The sequence below is a fragment of the Nyctibius grandis genome, chromosome 7 (genome assembly GCF_013368605.1).
Source record: "Nyctibius grandis isolate bNycGra1 chromosome 7, bNycGra1.pri, whole genome shotgun sequence".
In the NCBI taxonomy this organism is placed as follows: Eukaryota; Metazoa; Chordata; class Aves; order Nyctibiiformes; family Nyctibiidae; genus Nyctibius; species Nyctibius grandis.
Genome location: NC_090664.1, coordinates 8,492,922 through 8,512,288, shown reverse-complemented (window position 1 = coordinate 8,512,288; position 19,367 = coordinate 8,492,922).

Sequence of the window (19,367 nt, the reverse complement as noted above, 5' to 3'; positions counted from 1 at the left end):
TTTAAAAGAATGTCACTCTCAGAGAGAATTTCAGTGCCTCAGGGCACAAGGAAAGCATTGTTTTGGCTGTTTTGAATTGAGCGCTGGCTCTTTGTGTGTGAGGGTATTCTGCTTCAGTTTCCCATTTGTGGGCTCTTTGCCCTCGTGCTAGTGTCTTTCAGCAGACCTCACTGGTAGTAGTGTAATAGTGGAGTGGATTAGAGCCATCTTTCAGAGGGTTTGAAACTTGACAGAGTATTTTTCTCTCTAAAACAATGAATTTATGCCTGCAGTGAGGTCCTGAAGACCTGGCAGGTATTCATGGTACAAAAACTGGATGTAGGAGTCTCAATCCTAAATCTCATTCAGGCCATATGAACACAAGTGCTACACAAAGGATTCCTTTAGGATGGACATTGCACTCAAAGGAGTAAATTTTGCATGGAGAGACAGATCTTTGCTGCCTCAGAGCACCAGGGATGAGCGAGGCGTGAGAGGGAACAGCACTGGAGGACCCACAGCCCATCTGCTTTTGGCTGCTTGACAGCCCTCAAGGGTTACTGCATCTGGAGTGTGGTCTGAAGTAACCCCAGGTCACATCTTGAGCGAGGGACTACGGGAATCTCCTCTGCAGTTCCCTCACATCTCTGGTGCTCAGATCTGAATCCCAGAGGTCTGAGGCTTTGAAGAAACTATCTCCCATGTCCAACCACATAAATCTACAAGGTTACCGAAATTACAAAAGCTGCTGATGAATATCCTCAATGGGAGTTGGTTGCTTCCGAGTGAGGATTTGCTTACGCAGAGTCACTGAGGAAAACTTAATCTGAATTAACTAAGTGTGTGAATTGAAAGTGGATTAGCAATGGCACATAAACGGATGGATTCCTTAGCTGCTTCTCTTCAGAATTAAAGTGGTCCTAATTTGTTTCAGCATAATTATGAAAGAGAATGTCATACAGGCCTTTAATGGGATATAACTTCTGACCATAAAAGTTAGTCTGGGTTAATTTTTTTGTGTCTCCCGGCATGAGTGGGTTTAGATTACAGTCCTGAAATTTTTTTAGTAGGAAACTTGTATTGTCTTTACTGGGGATTTTAGTAACTGATTCTGGTAATGTAGTAATCTGTTTTTATTATGATTATACCATTTTTAATCTTAGGGTATAAAAACTCTGAATAAGCAATTAATTAATCCTCACCATGTCCCTATGAGGTTGGTAAAGGCTTTGTAACAATCACTTCATTCGTGCTATACTATGTCTGTTTTCAGTGTGCAATACAGCAAGGCAAAGCAGTGCTACAAGATATGGGAGGGAAGATGAATATCAAATCTTATTGAATGCATGGGAGGAATTAAGCAAGAGAAAAAATGTTATTACCCAGTTTAGAATTTGGTCAAGCCACCATGATGCACTCATGAGAAAATGTCAGGGGAGCTTCAGCCATCAGAGCATCTGCTTTATGTCTAACCAAATCCACAGCACATATTATAATGGTACCACACACAGTGCACTGTGGTGGGGAACGACTTAATAGCAGGGTGTAAATATCAAGGATTAAAAAAAATGTGTCTGATTTCCTTTTAGTTGGAAATAGGATTCATCTATTTAAATTACATTTCTTAAAAGAAAAAGAAAAAAGTAAAGAAGAGAGAAAACCAAAACCTCTTAGATCATGACTGCTCTCTGAAGGCTGACTCTCCATCTTCATAGCCTGCTCCATCGGTGTTGCAGTGCAAAGTGGTACTCCTCACAGTCCCTTCTCCATACGGGCAGCTTCTTTCTTTTCCTCAGCAGACAGTTTGTTTTCTACTCAATGCTAAGTCTCATGTTTCTCTTACTTCTTTAAATGAGAGCAAGCACGGCGCTTTTGTTCTGCTCCTTTTCCAGTGCCTTTTTGCTGATCTTCTCTGCATGTATCTGAAAGGTCAGGAAAACAAATCAATACGGAAAAGGACCTCCTGCCCCTTTTAACCTAACCTGTAGGAGGGAGGGAAGGGAAATCACTGATTACATGAAAGGGAATTTTAAATATGCCTGAAAAAAGCACAGTGGGAGTGAGGGTTTGGAGGTACAGGTGTCGACAAGACCAGTCTCTGCAGTTCACAGAGTGCCTTTATGAGCTCTCTCTCTTCTCCTCCATGACAGCATATATGGGCAGATCCATAGAGCTGAAAGGCATCCCACGAAGAGGCACTGTAACAGGGAATGGCCCTCTCATTTCACATCACTGGCCATGAAGGTCACTTGCAAGGGGAGACGTTGGTGCACTGCGAGCTGGACTGAGACTCACCACATGATGTGAGGGCTAGCAAATGATGGCCGCTGTCTTGTACTGGCTGGGTTTGCTTCAGTACTTTCTGGTTACCACTATCTTATTTCCACTTCTCCAGGTGACCAGCTCCTTCTTCTGCAGATCACCACCACGCATGATGCAGAGCATCAGGAAGAAGGAGAGAGGCTCCATATCTGCACAGCAACTGGACTCCTGCTGCACCATCACTGGAGCAGTGAGGCCTATAACTGAGTCTTTGTCTACACTCAAGCCTGAATACTACAGCTGTTCACTAATCATGGCCTCTGTTCCCAACATCTAGCCTCAAGGATTCAGCTGAGAGTCCTTCATTAGGAGAGCACTCCTAGGAGCTTCCTCGGAGAGGAGGTAGCTCTCTCTTTCCTTTCCAATGATGATGACTTCTAGGTTGCTCATATAGGGTCTTCATGCAAGTGTCTTATGTTAGATGCTAAAAATTCAGGCCTTAATCACTTAAATTATTTTAGTCTTTGAATATTTGCCTTTGAATTTAACCTTAATTGATCTATCAGGTGCCAGACTCTTGAACACCCTGCTAATGCACCTTCCTTTGCCCCCAGCCCCACCCCAGGTGCCTTTTTAAGAGCTGCTTTTCACTTACTACTTATGTGGCAAATACCACAGTGTAGAAAAGTTGCTAATTGCTCTGCCCTCCTTCCAGGCACCAAGATCAGCAAATAGTGAAATGCAGAAAGCAAAGTGAGCCACTGATTTAAAACCCAGGAGTTTCAAACAGTGGCCATTCATCCTGGGTAAAAAGCAACACTTTGCACAGGTATCAGCAGATGGCTTCTGCAACCCCCGCTAGCTGTCTGCTTCATTTCTGGTCTCTGCATTAAATTTTTCTCACCGAATCAGCAGTAGAGATCAAACCGTCTCTTCTTACACATATCTATGCATATAGCCCTCTTGCAGGGGAAAACAACAGTGACTGTATTTCTCAGAAAGCTCAGTATTTGTGCTGCTGAGCGTAGGTGATGCTCCTCCTGCACGCTGGTAGAGTGTCAGTCACCAGAGCAAAGAGACAGAAGCAGGAGACAGAAACAATAAACTAAATGTTTTCCCTCCCTGAGGTGGTCTGTTGTACTACTGAAACTGCTTCATTAAAAGCTTTTTAAGAATAAAGTTTGTACCTTGTTTGCAATAAGAGCCTTTTGCAAAAGGCAGCTGTTAGAAAAATGTTCTTTTGCAGATGCTAAACAGGGAAGCCCACATGATGGATGTTTTTCAGTCTTCACTTGTCTTCCTCCTTTGTGCCCTGCACCAAGCCATCGCACTTTGGGCCCATTATTGCTCTTCAGTTGACTGCGCGTTGTCGATGGCAGAGCCAGGCTGAAGACAGATGATGCTGGTGTATTGCACCCTCCATTTTGAAACGTCTCCTGGAAAGGTCTGTTTGGGTAAGCTGCTGACATCTGCAGTAAGGTTGCTGTGCCTCTTGGTACACTGTTTTCATACAAAGAATAAGCTGTAGGGCTCTGAAAAAAGCCCCAAATTAGGAAACCATTCATGGTTTTGAGGTTGTTGGGTGAAATTTCTTACACTGAAATGCCCTGTGTTGTCAGAAAAGTGAGCTTAAGATTTATATCCCTAGAAATGGAAACAGAAATTGGTCTGTTTGTTAGACTGGGCAGAGAGTAATTTACCTGCAGATGCCTTTACTCTTAAGTGAGAACATGGACGCTTTACTAGGGAGAAGCAATAGACTTTGAGATAAGATGGGACCCTGTGTTTGGCTTCCTGTGCAGCTTCAGGGAGCTCTGGTCTTCCTTCAGGTCTTTGGAAGGCTTCAAAATCCTGCTAATAGGGAATTATTAACATTATGTTAATACCCCTTATGTTGCTGGATCATAGACACCTTAATGGCCCCTCATTAAGGAAGGGGCCAGATTTTAATCCTAGTGGTGTAAATCTGGAGTAGTGGATTTTAGTGGATTTCGGTGGAATTCCTCTAGAAAAATCCACATAAAATGGAAGCGAAGCATTTTACAAACAATATATTTTTATGCTGGTTAGCTGTCCCTGTCCTTCAGCCTAAAAAATTGTTTGGGATTCTCATGTTAGTTTGAAATGGCCAGTCAGAAAGATATCTAATCAATCACTATTCACGTTGTTACAGGAATTTCACTCTTGCAGTCTGATGTACCTCAGAAAATGACACTGAACAGCTCAGCATCTCTCTCAGGTGACAATATGGTCACCCATCTGTAACTCACTTGGGAGCATTTTGCAGACCTTTTGAGTCTTAGTTGCTCCAAACATCATGCAGTGGTTTCGCGTGAACTTCTGCTCATGTTTATCTCTCAGTGGAGGCAGATGTGCCGAAGCAGTAATCCCCCCTGGGACTCCTCGCCTAATGCATGCTCTAAGCAGTCAAGACGTTCTGCTTACCTTCTCCTCAACCATAAAAAAAAAGGAGAATGTGGCTTACTAAGACTTGAGAAATGAAAAACAGAGTGATGGGCTGTAATGAAGTAGATCGATGTCAGAAAAGCCAGGTAATTAACACGTAAAAGTTAATTTTTGCAGGCATTATACATGGACTGAGCTGTTCTATGCAGAGACGAGCTTGGCTGTTTGCTGGGATATGGCAGGGTACACTGAGCGCTGTGGGCTAACACAGCGTGCTTCACACCACAGCTAGGCATTTATTTGCTGATCAGATAACTCTGTGGGCAGTCACCCCAATTGCCCTGTGCTGTTTAACTTGTACCGTGTGCTGAAGTGCTTGTGACACAGCACTGAGCGTCCCATCAGTAAGTTGTAATAGCAAGCAGGACAAAAAATCATCTTCATCTTTCCTCTGCTGCTATTTGAACTCAGACTCTGCTGAAAATTTGGCACCAGATTCCAGAAGCTGATCAAGCCTTTGTCTACTGTACTTTACTCACAATTTCCCTTCAGAAAAATGCTATCAAGAGCAATCTGCAAGGCAAGATGTTGTAAAATTATGCTGAAATCGTGTGCGAGGTGAGCCCGCAGAATGGATTTGTGATTCTGATACTTCTGGTGTTTTGATTTAAGCCTTTATCTTAAGCCATCAACAGAATATTCTCTCTGTGTGTGTGTGTGTGTGTGTGTGCTTAACAACTGTATTTTTACTCCCCACAAGCTCACACACACAATTAGACAGAGCAGGCTGTCACTGCCCATAGGTTTGCATTTTTTGCAAAATGTCCTCAAATGTCTAGAAGAGATGAACTGCAAAGATCCAGAACAGAAATTACTTAAAAGGTGGATCTCTAATAGCCCCCTAAAAAGGCATGAACTTATGTTAGACATTTACTCTAAAATTCTTCTACGTGGTATTTTTTAATCTGCAGTGTAGGAGTTGCACTTGCTTATATAACAACAGAGAATTGTGAAACTTTTATGTGTGTCCAGTAAAGCTAATGAGTGACCCTCAGCCATTTTCTTCTGTGAGGTCCTTGAAAAGGTGAGACCCATGCAGCACCACAGTGCCTTTGTGTTAGACGGCTCTTTCATGGAACAGAACTGACAAAGCTCTGGCTAGCTTATTGGAGGGTATAGTAAAGGCCTTTCATGGGTGACTGGTCTTTTACATTCCTAAAAACACCAAAGGTTTCGAAACACACCTAGCCACCACTGAGACACTTGTTCATACATATCCATGTATTTGCTTACACGGGAGAGGTAAACTGAGATCTCTTTTTGGAGCCCTCTTTCCCTGGCAGGCTATTGGTGTACAGATATGATAGGACATAGATTTGAGTCATCCACAGTTTGGAGTTTAATTTTGCAAAACACAAATTTTCCACTTGAGCTTTCCAAAGAGCATCTTCCAATGTTACTTCACGCCAAATTTCCTCTTGTGCTGGCAGGGGTGAGAGCAGCCAAGACGTGCAAAGGGGACCTCTATAACCATATGACTGCTGTCATGCTGTGTGATCTAGTGCTTCAGTCCTGCATCAAACAGTGTGTGGGGGGAAAGGGGAGGGTGCAGCCTGGAGCAACCGTAGCTCCATCAGCTCTGCTGCTAAGCTTTCATTTGTGGCTAAGCTAGTGTCCTTGGAAAACACTAAAATCCCAAAAGGTAATGCAGGACAGTGCTTAGCTTCTCTAATATGTGAGCAATGTTGGGTACCACCTGCATTCTCACTCTGCATTAGTAGTAGTAGTAGTAGTAGCAGCAGTAGTAGCAGCAGTAGTAGCAGCAGTAGTAGTAGTTGTAATAATAATAATTAATGATAATAATAATGCATGCACTGCATACCCAATTGGTGTCCTTCCTTCTAGGTTAGAACTACAATAAGCGACATCCAGTTTTTGTGTTTTTTCTGTCCTGGGTTTCTGAGGGCTGTTTGTAAGTCTTCCTGGGGCAGTAGCTTGAATCCCTGAGAGGAGAAATTGCCTTTCCTTGTTCTGATGCAACCTCTCTGACTAATCCAAGACCTCCCCTAAAGTAGCCCTTGGTGTGCCTTCTGGACAGTGGAGAGTTGGTAAAAGGTAGTGAGGAATGGAGGAGTCCCTGCAGAAGACAAGTGCTTCAGTCCCAATGCTGTGAGTCTCTGTGTGTGGTCATAGGGTTTTATCCTTCTGGAAGGGCCAGAGCCTGACAGTAGAGAGGTTGTGTCACTCCGAATTACACCACGGATGCCTCTGCTATCATTACTCCCTATAATCGGTGTCACAGCACGGCCTTGTTGCTAATTTTTCCTCCTTATTTTATTATACAGGCCCCTTTCTGTCTGCAGGCAAGGCAGGCAGCGAGCTTTCCAGCGATGACAGCAGGCAACAGTGTTTACTGCAGGGATCAGGGCTGTCAGTTTGGGAACACATGGGAAGACTGCAGGAAAAAGGAGGCCAGTCTCAGTATCCGCCTCAGCTTCACTAAGCTGAGCTGAGCCTACCAGAGGTCCGAGTGGGCCACAGGGACTCTGAAGAAAGCAGCCATGAAGAAATCTGGGAGGGATTAAAAGAGTAAGTCCGTGCATGATCACCCAGCAGTGCTAAGGACTGGCTAACTCCTGAAAGTGAGGCCAAATGCATAGGAATCAAGTGCTAGTGTGATTAAATTTGGGGTTACAAACTCCAGCAAGCATTGACAGGAGCAGCCATAGAAACAACCAGCAGGGTCCTGCTGCACAGGATGTCTAAGGAAGGGAAGCCTAACCCTCTTGTTAGCAAGGGATGGTGGAGCATGTCACCACAAGAGGTGTTGACCCAGCACAGCCCAGTCCCCAGAGGTGGGTCCTCTTCCATCAGCAGCCCAGGAGTGCTCACTCATGGGCTATCTGTCAGAAGCTGTGAAGACTCACGAGCTGGGTACACATAGAGCTATTTGAAGTATCTGGGATGCTGCTCTGGGTTCTCGAGCAGAGGAGCCACACCGCTGCTAAAGTCAGTGTTGGGTCCATAACCATTGGAAGAAAGCCCAGGGGTGGTGCTGGTTGATGATTTCTTTACAGCTGGGAGAAAAGCTTGAGTTAGGCTTAGAGATTTTGTTTTCTAACCATGACCTTGATTTACTCTGACTTCATATGAACAACAAAATTTGTGAGGTGTTACTGCTTATAACCTGCTTTCTTGGGGAAGATGGTCTTACACGCAAACAAACAGTGCCATACAACCTTTAAGGGAAAAAAAAAAAAGGTGGTTTGTAAATTAAACTGCTTTGGAAGCCTGGTTATTAATCACTTCACTTGATTTTGGTATCCCCCTTCTTGAAACCCGAATGCACACTTTGCAATGGTGATGGTGATACTGGCTTTTAAAACACCTGCTATCAATTTTATTTGACAATGCAAATTCCCTGATCTCAGTCAAGTTCAGACCTTGGCAGTTGTTTTTCATTCATGCAGGCGAATTCTGGAGAAGAATGGGATCCTGATAATTAAAATCCCTGGAAGGCATTCCTTGCCCTCCGCGACTTAAGGGAAGGCTGTAAACACTGCATCCAATATGCTGGCTCAGAAACAAAGTTGATAGTGCAGAGTGTGAAACCATTAATTTTCAGCTGAGGCACCGAGGACTAAATTTTACTCTGAGACTAGAAAAATAATGCAACTCTGGATTTACATGGGTGAGGTGATGTGACCTTTGTAGTTCAATAAATTGGTGAAAATGTTGAAAGAATAAATTTTGAGGGGAATAGGATCACCTCACCTTAATCCTGAAACTTGGGCTGAGACTAAAAAAGTACAGCAATCGATTCCCAATACTGCAGAATAACCTAAGCAGATGAGACGTCCTCCTCATTCCTCTACTACGTAGAAAAGAAACCAATAAAAGCAGCTCCCAAGATCACTACTTTTTGCTTAAACTTTACCAATCTCTTGAAAAAAGTGTATAATTAATTGATAAATACAAAGCAAAATTATTTGGGAAAGAGGGAAGAACTGGAGTTAATGGCACTGTTTTCCATCCCCTGGATGTGCTCAGGCTGGCGTTCCTGGAACACTTGGATTGTGGCATTTCAGCGATCAAGTAGTATCATCGCACAGACATGGCGTGACAGGCCTCTTATCACACACAAGCTATGTGTGTTGTCTGCATAAACATGCTTATCACGTGTCTCGCAATAGATGCTGGTTCAGGGGTGCCAGTTTTTCTCTCCTTAACAGTAAGGCAATATTAATCCCACAAAAGACCTCGCATGAACCTTACGAGTCAGTCAAAACTGGTTTTGTGTGGAGTAGCCGCTACTTGTTTTGTTTGACTTGTTTGGGTTTTGGTTTTAATTTTAATTCGTGTTCCTGTTCCAACATGGCTTGCAGAAGTTGCCTAGAAACCGTCTCGCGTCAGCTCACTCATCCAGGACACTCAGCTCCTCATATGCAGGCAGAGAGATAAGCTTAACTTCCTAATTTTTTAAAGAAATGCGATTAACGCCCCCCCTTTCCCCCTCCCATGGATGCGATATCTGAGAACTCAGGGCAAAAAAAATAATAGTACATCACTGAGTCAGAAAAGTCTGGCACACATATTGTGTGTGGGTGTGCGGATGGAGACGGCGCCCTCGAGGCGGTGGCAGAGTCAGAGCTACATTTGTCCCCACTAGAAGGTCCAGCAGACTGCTGGTGGACCCTCCACTGCTTCTGGTGACACAAAGCAGCCACAGACTTAGTTTGACTGGGCTTTATGGTTTCACCTCCCTGCTTGTGAAAATACTGGTTACTTGCTTCACTGTGCATCCTGTCCGAAATCTCTTCTCAGCTCTCCCTGTCTCCTGTACTAGTTGTGACCCACTGCTCTTCTCCAGCCAGTATGAGGGGTACGTGTTGGGCGGTCAGAAAATTGATGGGGTTTCTTGTGTTCTTCCAGGGTAAAGTCACCTTACATGTGACAAATCCAGAGAAGCTGGGAGCACTAACCGCAGATCTGATGGTGGAAACAGACCCATGCAAGTAGAGCTCGGAAAATAAAAGGTTTGTCTGGGCAGTGGCTGGACTAGAAGAATTTGGGTTTTGAACCAAAACCCAAAGGTTTTATTAGGCTCTCTGGGAAAATACAAAACCAGAAAAATAATTTTGGGTTGACCTGTTACACTTGATTTGGAAAATATTTATTTTGGGGTGCCTAGCCTTTTCACTTGTAACTTGGGATGCTATTTAAATGAAAAATGCCATCTCAGAAAGAAGGCGTTGAAAGGAATTAAATACTTCTTAAGCTGAAAATGAATGTTTCAACACTGAAAAAAGATTGCTCCCTTTGTGGGACTTGAAACAATTAAATTTGGATTGAATTGCCCAATGCTTCTGCTCTTCCCAAAACTCGTCTTTCTGTCAAGGTTTACTGTACCTTGGCCGTTTTTATGTGCATGCAGAAAATAAGTAAAGGTTTTTAAGGACAAACGTGAAGACCTGCACAATAGGAGGACCTGGATTGTGACTTCCGAATGTAATTCGCTGCCAAGGGATGTGGCTTGTGTAAAGGAGGTTATTAAAAAAAAACCAACTAAAGCCACACTGCACTTCACTGCTGATGGGGCAAAGTGGGGCAGGGGTGGAGGGCTGAGTTTCTCAGGGTGAGAGCTCGCTGTGCCTGGGGGAGGCAGGGGAGAGCCCCTCTCTCGCCATTCGGGCAGTGACGGCAGGAGCCTCCAAGTTGCTATCTGGATGGCGTGGTCCAACGCTGTTCAAAGTAGCAGCCTTCTGGTGTAAATGGCTATTGAGCGACTGACCGACCTTCATGTTTTAAGCCAGTTTCTCTGCTTGCCAAACACGAGTCCGAATCTATTGGCACAGGGATGGTATGCAAAGCTTTCATTTAGAGATGCTGATTGAGACAGTACAGCTGAAGATTCCTGAAAGCCTTGGGAGATCAGGTGGTTTGGAGTGGAAAGGGTGAGTGCCTGGGCATGGTATGGATTGCTTATATGAGCTCCGATCCTATTTTCCTGAGCATTTTAGGAAGTGCTAGGGTCAGAAGGAAGGAGAACTAAGACAACTTTATCCATTAGGACTCAGTGTTTATCTGTGACTCTCAGAAACCATGGGTAGATTTTGATCACTGCCAAGTAATAATGTCCATTTGCTTCTCCATGTGCATGCAAAATGCACAGGGCTGGCTCTCACCGACTCCAGGGTTCATGGGCAGCCCTTCATGAGGATGGCAGAGGAGGTCTTTCTCGCTGGATGCCCTGAGGAATGTGCTGTACTGGGCTGTTTGGGTGAGTGTGAAGAAATGTAAGGGGTCCTTCGTCTCCCCGGAGAGTGCGAAGAGTATGTGGCTGAGGCCTCTGAGAGTATATTTGCAGCTACTGATTTTTCTTACCTTTCACAGGGTGACACATGAGCTCTGAGAGACGCATGGGATTTACTGGCATGGTAGGGGTCAGGCAGCAAGACATTACTGTTTGGAAGAGGGATGCTAAATCTACTTACAGATTTAAATGCACACATTGGTCTTGGCAATGCAAGCCATCCTGTAAGTCTTGAACATTGACCCAAGGAAATATTTCTAATAAAGATAACTGATTTCCTGGAAATTAGAGCACATCATAGGCTTTTATCTGAAATCATGCAAAATACCACTGTTCTGATGATCTAACAGATTGAAGACAACTTCTAATTACAGGGGCAATGGTGCCACTATTACTGAAGAAATGTTCAGTTCCTTTGGCCCCAACTAATTCAAAGGCAAAGTCCTTTAAGGTAGAGTGTTTATTTCAGCAATTCAAGGATAAAAAGCATGGAGGGGAACATTTGAAAGAAAACTTTGTATGTCACTGCAAGAAAGATACAGGTTAAATCTGCCAAACAATCCTAACTTTGTCCTGCAAAGGAAATTTAAATCTGTAAGCAAAAAAAATGATCTAGAGCAATAAAAGCTCAGGTGCCTTCTTGTATGATGGTGTGGCTCCAGCGTAAGCATATGGTAGCTTCTCTGCAAGTTACAGCCAGCATTAGGGGGATCTCACTAGTCTGAAGTTTGGGCAACATTTGAACGGGATGTGATGTGTTTTTGAGCAGAAACAGAGAAACGCTTTTAGGGATCTCCTAACTCTCAAGGTAATGCAATGAGTTGCAGATTTTCTTTATTCCACCTGCATAGCCAGTTAGTTCTGGCAGTCTGGAGCGCTTGCTTCAGACAGTAAATTCGGCAGCAAAGCAGAGCAATGTGAAGGAGGATATGCTTGACTTAAAAGTGTTTTGAGTTACCTGAGTGCAAAATGGCTGAGGCCCATGGCAATGCAGGACTCTAATTTTTGGTTGATTTGTGGGGGTGACTACACAGCTGGCACCTTGAAAGTTCCTGTTGTATTGGTGGCAATCCCAAGCACGCCTTGGCTATCTCGAGTTAGATAAAAGCAAGGTGTTCACTTTAGTTGTCTTAAGTAACTCTCTAGTTAGTGCAGATCTATAAGGTGAGTTGCCTCTGAAGAGGCCTGTCCTAAGGTAAGTCAGAAGGGATGAACTCCCTCTTGGATGTGTCATGTTCTCCCTCCATTGCTCCTAGAGAAAACCTAGGCAGCTAATTCAGACTGGGTGCAGGTGAAGCTAATGCTCCACAAGGGACGGGGTGCCCTTTGGTTGCCACCAGTGCTCTGACCCCAGGGGATGGCAAGGTATCATCCAGTGTCGCAGCTGGTATTTTTTCAAACATTGGTATGCAAACTACCAAGCAGCTGTGGAAATGACTGAGCTGTTCAGCGGACCCTGCCAGTAGTCTATATAATCATCGCACTTATATAAATCATTACCAGCTTGGCTTAGTTACAAATACAGCCTGGGAACACAAGTTTCATTTTTAACTGTATGGAAACATTGAACAGAGGACTGGCAGAAGCGCTAAGTATCGTAGAGATCCAGTCTTTATTTTTAATTGAGTTAAAAATGCATTTAAAGGATATTGTTGTAAATCTTCTGAAAATTCACTTCGTGCTCAAACTGCTGCAAGTTTTTAAAAGTGTGAATGCATTAATCATAGGTCAGGAGGTGGAATTCCAGTTGCAGCTGAAGGAGGGAGTTGGTATCTGAACACAAATATCACTAACACAAATAGCTGTCCCTTACGGCTCTTTCCTCTGTGTTCTTTGGTTTCCTTCCAGTTATGCCTTATCTGTCCTTGGTTATCCAGGCTGTGTTAGTGTCTCCTGTAGAAGTTAATCAAGTTTTCAAGGCAGAGTTGAGACCTCATTGAACAGATTTTCCTTGAGAAGAACCAATAAACAGAAGAGCCACAAAACTAAGATGGGAGGCTAATTGCAGTCATTGAGATTTGGCACACTCTGCTTTTTTAGAAGTGGAGGAAAAGGTATTATGTTCCAGAAATGTAGTAAAACAAGTGCCATTTTGGTTTCATAGTGCTGTAGTATATATGTATACTCAAACCAGTCCTCTGGTACTGAATATTTGGATATCAGGGCTGTTAAGTTGCGCTGCTGTAGTTTCTAAATAAGCACTCAGCTAATGAAGTTTGGTATAAATTCACATGTCCCTTTTTCTGTGTCTTGCAGCTTCCCCTACAGTGGTAGTTAAAAGTTGTAGTTGCTTTATTCTGTTGTTCTGTTCACATGGAGCACTCTGGTTACTATCAAAGCAGTGAAGTTCAGAGAGACACCACAGTGCAAAATTCATGTGCTAAAAATAAATAACAGGCCAAATGCTCAAGACATTGGGTGCAATTTCCACTGAAGTCAACTACAGCTCAGCCTCAGTTCTTCCGTACTTCTCTCTGTAGGAACACTTGTATTGAGCTTAGAGATCATAAACTGTGCAGTCGAATTTGAATTTAATAAACATTCAGGAATGTTCTTCACCAACCTCTGATTAAACACGTCCTCCCACACCATACTGTTTTGGCAGCTGTCTCCTATGTCTCCCATGTCTCCCAAACCCCACAAAAGCACCTGAGTAAGGTGTCTGTCTGCTTGGACTTTGCAACCTATCCATAAATCCCTAGCTGTCATTCCTGTGCTGAAAGCTGTCAAGGAGCTGCTGGTGGAAAAATTATCCCTAGCTTCAGCCTTGCCTTCTGTCTAGACATATTCTCCTTACCTGGCATGCCGTGGAAGCGAGGAGGTACGCTGGGGTGTTCACTGAGGCTGCATCTGGGAATCACGATAAATAGAAAATGTCTGAAAGCTGAAACTCGTCTTACAGCCCCTAAGTGCATGAGAGCAACACAGCACCTGCAGCCTTGGAAGCTGGGCTGAAAGATAAGTGAATTTTTACATATGCTATTCAAGGCTGTTACCAGCCTCCTCATTACTAAAGATAGTTTAGGTAGTGAAATAAAATGCAGGTGGCCAGGCTCTAACAAACAGTGGGTCACATATGTGGTTGCGGTGAACTGGGGTGGATAGATCGTAGCTGCAGCATCTGGGAGCAGAGGAGGAGATAGCAGACATACAGCCAGCCATGGACTGAAGCCTGCACCGAGTGATGTCTGCACTTAGAAAAAACATATTCCTTAGCGATATCAGGGCTGCTGTTGCGGACTCTAAATTGGATCCTGTGATGAGCTCGATCTTTGATGGTGTTGGACTAACACCACTGCTCATTCCAGCTTATTATGTGTCCTGCAGTACCTGTCATGTCTCTCTGCCATCTACAGCAAATAATGACTCCAGCAATTATGTTGGCTTTGTGCGCCTGCAGATCAGAAATGCTGTCTTGCAAAGGGCAGACTTCCCCCCATCTCAGCGCTGCAGATTCTTCATTCACGTAGTGATTTGGCCCTTTTCGCCTCCCCTTCCCTCTGCACCTGCTAGTTCATGAAGCTGCGGAAGCTCTACAGAAGAGAAAAAAACGAGAGGCAGCTTCACCTCCTATCTTCCCCACTTTTCTACCCAGCCTTCCTCCTTCTTTCTGGAGCTGGAACAGAATTTGGTATCAAACATGCACATTCTGCTTTGCTCAGGGTCTGATTGGAAGTCCACTAAAATCAATGGAAAAATTCCCACAGGCTTTGCTGTTCTCTAGATTATTTCCAGCTCCCATCTGGCCATGTCCCTTTGGCTGTGTGGGCACGCAGGGCGGCTGTGGGAGCTCAGAGGGGGCATTTTTGGCAAAGCCGCTCACAAAGGGGAGCCTTGTCTGCCTGCGCAAAGCGTGAGGCTCTTGAGTTTTCCACTTCGTCCAAATCTGGGATTCATCTGCTTTCCCATGCTTGCGCTCACATCATAACACACCACCAGCCAGGCATGAGACTGAGTGTGAGGCAGTCGAGAGTATGTTTTTTCTTCTTTCCTTTTTTTCTCTTCTCTTCAGTTGCTCTCTGGTCCTCCTACGCTCCTCACCTCAAGCCTGCCATCCCGGAGCAGCGGCAATCCACTGCCCCATCTCCAGCACATCCTTCATCTCTGCTGACACCCCATTTGGCTGTTAGGTTACTGCTGCTCCATGTTAGCATGGAGCATGTGAAATCCAAATCAGAGCTTACTTTGCTGACCTGTCCAGATATGCCTTCCACCATCCCTGCAGTACTGCCACGTCATTGACTGTATCTTCACAAAATAATCTTGAAATCACAGGTGGAGGCAGAACAATGGGGACACGTGGGAAGGGTCTGCTTGGAAGGTAAGCGTTGGAGGTAATGCTTTAGATTTGACACACATGGCTTCGGCATGGGAGCTTCGGTTTGGCAAAAATATGGAAATAATAATAGCACTTCTGATCTTCAAAGTGCTCTTCATTCACTAACAAATGAGTGTAATGTTAGGCTTTACAAATTGGTCATACTCAGAAATACATTTGGTAGCAAAGACCGAGGGTCAAGCTTTCAGCTACTGTAATGCCTTTGAAATGTCAGCGCCAATTTCACGGTGTGAAAATTCAGGACCAAAGTCTGTTCTAAGGGTACAAAATCTTGTTTAGTCAATGGAAATTGCATGCCTGTTAATGAGAGCAGAATCAGACCCTAATTAATTTCATGCTTGCCACATATATTCTTCCATTTTAGTACACAAGATTACTGGCAACATCTGCCCTCACATGTGAACAGACCTGAGCTTTGCAATACATGAATTGGACATTGGTCCAAATATGAGACTTAATTTACCAACATTTCTCGTATTTACCAACATTTCTGTGGGATCCTTTGCCAGGGGAGAGAGAATGACCCCAAAGTACCCAGCCAGTTTCAGTTGTACAGTATCATGTGCACACACCCCAACACACACACAGGGTCAGCTGTAGCTTTGCAGATGCCCTGGGGTGCCCAGCAGTGAGCGTGGGATGTTGAGTCCTTGGTCACCCCATGCGGTCAGGGGTCTAACAAGAGCAAGTTGCATGAGCTTTGCTGTTGATGTACAGATGGTGTGACCCTGGCTCCACTCATTCCATCTAGGTTTGTGGGAGGAAGGATCCCAGCCTGAGCATGTTGTCTTGCTCCTGGACCAGAGTCACATCCTTGCAAAGTAAATGTGAAACAAGCTGATTTTAAAGGTATCAAATTATTCAGGATTGAATAATTCAGCTCTGCAAAGTGCAAGGTCCCTATCCGGTATCAGTGATGGAGGCAGGTAAAAGCTGGCCCGTGGCAAGTACGGCCTAGATCTGCTGCATTAAAGAGCTGCAGGCACTGATTCCCAGTTCTCTTGGGTGAGAGGCAGATCAGCGTTGTGTTTGTGTTTTCAAGATTAAGTATCTCAAATCATAAATGTCAATAGAATTATGAAGTGCATTGAAAGCTTCCAAGTTATTTAAAATTAAATAACAACCCTGTAGTGCAGCCAAGCCAAGTATTGCTCAGATCCACTCGACCCTCGCAGGAAGCAAAGGAGGCTTTCAATTTCTTTGTTCAATCACTTCATTAAATTCCTATTCCTCTTAAAGGCTTGGCAGTCCTTATCCTCTCCCACTTATTTCTGATACAAGTCACGCTTCCTGTGCTTGCTCACCTTCCTATATCCCAGAGCCTTGCTGAGCATCAAGGCAGTGCCCCTAGTAAGGACAGCTAATGGTATTTTTGCTAAAAATTTACTTGTCCTGTGTAGTCACTACATTAGGCTGGGATGTGGCTGTGTGCGAGCAAGAGAAATGCTGCCCTGGCATTTTGGGGGATTCGTGATGGGAAGCAGGATGTACACTGTTAGCCAATGATGCCTTTGGGGGAGATGAAAGTGTCTTGGCCAGCCCTTGTCCTCAGCAAGGTGCGTGGAAATAACCTGAAGTGAGAGGTAGGGCAGTGATATCGGTGGAGTTAACATGGTAGAGGTGAATCTTCTGACCTCAGGAGTGTCATTGTTGCACAAGAGAAAAAGCAGGGCTGAGTCGAGAAACGGCCCGTAAACTCCTGGTGAAAGTCCCTGCCACTCTGGTCAGGCACCTGTAACATGGTTTTAGGCTGTGAGATACACCACTGCAAGAGTCCCTGGGCTCTCCAACTTCAGGATGTACCTCTAGACCATGGCAGTGTACATTTTTTCCTGTACTTTTCCCTCTGAGGACAGGTGTGGTGTTAGCATATACTGTGGTAAGAGGGAAATACGTCTGATGGGCTGCAGCTCAACCTGAGCATGCACTTGTATGCATATTCTTTATCTTTTCTTTCCTATCCTCTCACAGATGCTCAGGGAGAGGCAACAGCAGAAGCTGCCATAGGACTGAGCCACAAAGGTAAAACATAGGTCCTGAAGGATGCAATTTTTCTCTTTCTAAATAAGTTCTGGTTGCGGCTGAAGGTGCCTTATGCTTAGAGTTGTGCTTATAACAGCCTTTAAGGGCAGTGGGTTTATGGCCTCTAATGTGTTCGCATTTCTGCTGGGCTGTCCCACCAGCACATGACTGCGGTGCCTGGGCTTATTTTCTTTTATAATCTCTTTCTAGGCTCTTGCTGAGATTTCCTGTCTTGGGGGATCTTGCTTGGGCTGGATGGATTACTCAAATGTTCTTGGTCCAGCTCCAATTCCAGCTTAATTTATCTCTAGCTGTTAGTGTTTCTGACGGGAAAAGCTGCCCTATAGATTAATGAATTCTTACTGAATGAGGCGCAGGAGTTGACATGCAGCAAACGATTCAGGATCTCCATGTGCAAGGCTCACCATTAATACTGCTGCAGAAGGATCTTGCTCACAGCATCTGCCTGAAGGGCTCTTGCCACCAGCAACGCTGGTCCTCCTAGGAATGAAGAGCGTGGTGTTGCTCATTCTCTGAAGCAGGCAAGGAGGTGTAGGCTGTGTAGCTCTTTGTCCATGGGCTTCCGCACCACCATACTCATGGGGGTGAAAGGGTCAGTATTACGCCTTGCTTTGGACACTGTTAGCGAAGAAAGATCAGATCTGGAAAGAGGAGGTTTTCAAATCCTCAGCATGCAAAATCTCATGTCTGTAGTACAGGGAGTTTTCTGGACTGGTGCTGGGTACACACCTCCTTTGCTATGCCAATCCTCGTTAATTCACCTCTGGGTGCAATTCCTAGGCAAAGACCATCAGGAAGGGCCTGCAGCAATTGGCGTGGGAGGATACATGCAGTTCTTCTATAGAAATCACAACACAAATTATGGGTCTTACCACTCTCTCTGTAAAGACAGGCATTCCTAATGGCTTTAGGCAGCAGTTTTGCAATGGCCAGTGAACTCAGATACCTTGGAAAGGCTGGATGCCAGGCTGACTTAGCAAACTGCTCCCAGGACCAGTGCCTGAGGCATGGATTTTGTCTGGTTCATGTCTGTATGTGGTACCTGGCTTTCAGTAGTTCAGTGCAAGTTGCAGATCCCTCAAGGTTTGCCTGTGTAAGTCCCAAATGTCTTTCAAAAACTAAAGCTCCATGACTTGAGCACATACTGAGACTAACCTGAGGTTTCTACCAAACCTTTCACCTCTTCTCTGTGTCCTCACATCTCAGCTAAACATGTTTAAAGGTTTGCCAGTGCCAGACAGAAGATAAATATGACATCAAGGGCTGAATATACACCTGATACTCCAGAAACTCAATTCCACCATGCCATAGGAGAACACGTTTTGTTGGCTTATGATGTGTGGCCCACAACATATATGTCACTAGCCTCAAATTTGCCTGGCAGGGGCCAGTAGTATAAATACAATCTACCCAAGTGACTGCAGAATTTCTGAAAAGTGATGCTTTAGTTCTCTCAGCACGTCTAGAAAAAGACCTTGTGATTCCCCTGCAGGGAGATCGTGTATGAGCCATACTAACTGCTGAAAGAACTGGTCCCAGGACTGTTCCAACTGGCTGATCTAGTGACATGAAAGTGTTGTCATTTACATGCTCTGCAGAGCTTCAGGATGCGAGGAAGATGGATGGTTATTCTTCTTGTGCTCGTTTAAACAACATATTTGATCCTGTCACCTGCCCTATGTGAACTGCCTTCTTTAGAAGTCAGTATTAATGATGCAGATCAAATCTAGATGCTGTCACTAATCCACTTCCTCCAACAGACTTTGTTAAAAAAAAAAAAAGTCTTTTTGACCTTAAAAAGTGGAGGTGATATTACTTTTGTGAAACTGTTAAGAGAGGTTCTAAGGACTAGAAAAGTACTTCATGGGAAGAATGTATTAGCAAATGTTACTTGATCACAGGGACCCTTGTATCCTTGGTAGGAGACGTAAAAAACAGACCTATCATCAGCTTGGATTCCTCATACATTGGCATCACTTGTTCTCACAGTGTTCTGGCCTTGCTTCGTGGTCTTTAAGGACCCTT